Source organism: Arachis ipaensis, chromosome B08 (genome assembly GCF_000816755.2).
Source record: "Arachis ipaensis cultivar K30076 chromosome B08, Araip1.1, whole genome shotgun sequence".
NCBI lineage: Eukaryota > Viridiplantae > Streptophyta > Magnoliopsida > Fabales > Fabaceae > Arachis > Arachis ipaensis.
The window spans coordinates 7,347,218-7,351,180 of NC_029792.2; positions in this window are offsets into that span (position 1 = coordinate 7,347,218).

Consider the following 3,963-nt stretch of genomic DNA (forward strand, 5'->3'; position numbering starts at 1 on the left):
TTTATTGTTAAAATTAAAAATAATTTTTTATATTTTTAATTTTTATGTTTTGAGTTTTAAATTAATTTTTTTTATATATTTAAAAAATATTATTTTAATTTTAATAATACCTTTTAAATGTTATCAAATTATAAAGTCGTAATCATTATAAATTTATAATAATAATAATCACCATAGCATATACTTAAAAAAGTGTCACCAAACTTCGGACAATTTACGCAAATAAAATGATTGAAGAAAACGTTTACGCAAATACAACATTGACAATTTTCAGACGCAAATGCAATAAACGCAACTATATATAATCCGCTACACCCTGTAGCGAAAATCAATTGCACGTAATTCGCTATAGGGTACCGCGGATTACGTTGAGGGCTGATTTAGTCATAAACCGCTACACCCTATATATACCAGTCTTACAGTAACAACTCGTGATGCAAAATGTACGAAGTTATAAGTGTTCATAAATAATAAGCCATAGAAATATAATAGGCACGAGGCATTAACAGTAACACGGATTAAATTTCTACATTAGGCATAAATCATAAGTCATACAAATAGGTCAGATCCAAGACTAACACAAACACACGAAAGGAACTAACACTAACATCCGAAAGCGTAAATTGCTACAGGAGAATATAAAATTCAAAAAACTAGAAGCACACAGACTATAAGTCCTACGAACTACCGGCAACGGTGGAGCCTCTCTGGGGGCAAGACCTACGCGTGTGCCCAGGCTATCTGCAGAGCCCGCACCGCTTCGGTCGGTTAGGGTCGGCCTCATCCATGTTGTTCCGGATTCTGGTAGACCTCGGTCGGCCATCACGGCAACGCCTCAAGCTGGGGTCCGGAATAACGGTCGGACCGTCATAAGATGGCCAAAGTCCCTCCGGTATTGGCGGCACGAAACCCATCTGGTACACCCTTAACACCTTCTGCATGGTGTAGACCTCGTCGACATAGATAGACCAGTCAAGCCATGACTGGGCACAACATGCAATCGCATGGCAACATGGGTAATGGAGAGCTTGAAAGTATCCACAGTCGCATGTACGGTGCTGGAGGGAAACTCGGTACGTCCCAAGTGAAAATCTCCCGGTGGGCGTCGTCTCGGCAACGGTGTACTCAGACTGCTGTCTATCGAACAGGGTGACAGTGAAACATCTGGAGTCTTTCAAGTTGCGCTCCATCGCCTTCATAAAAGACTGGCAGAACTTGGCACCACTGGCCAATTGAGCCTCTGTCGTCTGACCACGAACCACGAACAACTCCGCTAGCCGACCATATGTGGACTTGACTAGGGCGGTAACCGGAAGATTCCGTGTACCCTTCAGAACAGAATTAACACACTCAGATATATTGGTCGTCATGTGACCAAACCGTCTGCCACCATCCTGGTGCTGAGTCCACTTATCGTATTCTATTCTGTTCGCCCAATCACACATTGCCGGATTCTCAGTCCGCATTATATCAAACCAATAGTCAAACTCTGCCTCAGTCTTTGCATAAGCAGCGTTCACAAGCAAACGCTTTGCATCTGTGCCCTTGAAACTGAGTGCGAAGTTAGTTGCAACATGCCGAATACAAAATGCTCGGTACGCATGCGGGGGTAACCACCCACTGTTCGGGTTCTCCAGTGCAGCCTTGATGCCATTGTGCCTATCTGAAATGACCAGTATCCCCTGTTGCGGAGTCACATGTTGCCTCAGGTTGGTCAGGAAGAAAGACCAAGACTCGACACTTTCCCCCTCCACGAGACTGAAAGCAATAAGCAAGATGTTGGAGTTCCCATCTTGAGCGATGGCCAGGAGCAAAGTCCTTCCATACTTGCCATACATATGAGTACTGTCTATGCTTACCAAGGGCTTGCAATGTCGGAAAGCTTCAACACAAGGAGGAAACGTCCAGAAAAGACGATGAAAGTACACGGTTGAGTCATCCACGTCATCACCGACGCGAACCAGAGATGTCTTCAACAACGTAACCGTCCCTTCCATGGTGGACTGCATACCAAGGATCCAACGAGGTAGCTCGGCGTAGGACTCTTCCCAATCCCCGTATATCTGTGCTATCGCCTTCTGTTTTGCCAACCACGTCTTCCTGTAACTTGGCTTGAACCCGTACGTTCCTTCGGTAGCTTCTTGCAACACCTTTATCGATACCGCCGCATTGGCGCGAACCAGAGAAAAGATCTTGGCACAGATCACGTGATAATCTAGTTGTCGGTGGTCGCTGGATATCGATGTAGGCAAGCATGTGTGTGGTCCGTTGTACCGCCGAACCTCCTAGGTTCCCTTCCGTGCTCGAAGGCTGATGCGAATCATCCATGTGCAACCCTTCCCAAACTCCTTGCATCTCCCATGGTACTTAAGATGATGTGACTCCATCACTCTATACTCAACACCGCGCCGAATGCTGTAATCCTTTACAGTAAGCACAGCTTCCTCCTTACTATGGAAAGATTGGCCAACTTGAAATTCAGCTACAGAATTTTCCTCGTGCAAGCCTCGACCCCCAAAGGTTGGTGCTGGATCTGTCGGTTGGCTGATGGCTCCCAGATCCAGGGTAGAATAATGTGCAGGTTGCTCATGTGTGCCGGCACTTGACGGTGGTTGACATGTTCCTGGATTTGTCGGAATTTCATCATCGCTGTCCCCTCCAATGCCAACAGACTCTTCATCGGAGTCATCCTCTTGCATAGCATTTTCCACCCGATCCGGTTCCCCCTCATGTTCTACATCTGCAGATGGATGAGTTGAGGTGAATGCCCCAACTGGACCGGCTGGCCGATACTCCAACAAACACTCAGGTGCAACGACAGGCATCGAGGTGGAGGCACCACCCATCGTGGTGGACTGGGGGTTTGGAGCGGATACACCAGAACTATCGATCCCATGTTCCAGCTTCGCAAACAACTCATGTATTCTCACTTCCGGAAAACTTCGACGATAATGAAACAACACCCGCATATCTTCATCTGTTCGTAACACGAACGTTTCATATTGCACGCCGGTTGACACAACCGCAATAGGTATCTTGTAGAACAGTTTCTTCACCCACTTTTTGCCACCCACGGCCAACTTCTGCAGTATACTGCTCTTCAGATCCAACAGTGTATCAGACGACCTGACAAAAACACTCAGCGGTTCTCTGTCTGTAAACTTCACACCGTGCCTCTTACTCTTTTTTATTTTTCCAGAATGATGCACTAACACCAAAAAGCTCTCTTCACTCTCCATTCCTCAAGTGATGAATGAATGAGAATGACACTCTACACAACTTGTTGGGTATATATAGGCATCTTCCGATCAATCCACATTGTTCATAATCCGCTACAGGGTGTAGCGGATTATGAGTGTAGCACCATTTGAGCATATGTAGCGGTTTATGACTAAATCATTCCTCAACGTAATCCGCGGTACCCTGTAGCGGATTACGTGCAATTGATTTCCACTACAGGGTGTAGCGAATTATATATAGTTGCGTTTATTGCATTTGCGTCTGAAAATTGTCAATGTTGTATTTGCGTAAACATTTTCTTCAATCATTTTATTTACGTAAATTGCCCCAAACTTCTATTATATATCTAGATATAATTTTGATTTTATTTTTTTAAATGTAAAACTTTGACTACATTGTTTTACACTTTTACCCGTCAAAATATTTACAAGTCAACAAAAGATTAATTACATATTTGTCACGTTGAATAAGTTGAAATTCTAGGACATTTTAACCGAGGGAACCTATATATATAACCGCTATTCATGATCCCTATAATATGATTATTTCGACTTACATACAAATAAATAAAATTAAAATACAAATTTGAATATTTTCCGAACTAATATAAATTTACACCAACCATTTTATTTAAAGAAATTACATTTATACTATTCTTTGGTATATTTATATGTGTATATTTGTTATTTTTATCAATTAATTTTAATATTAAGATAAAAATGA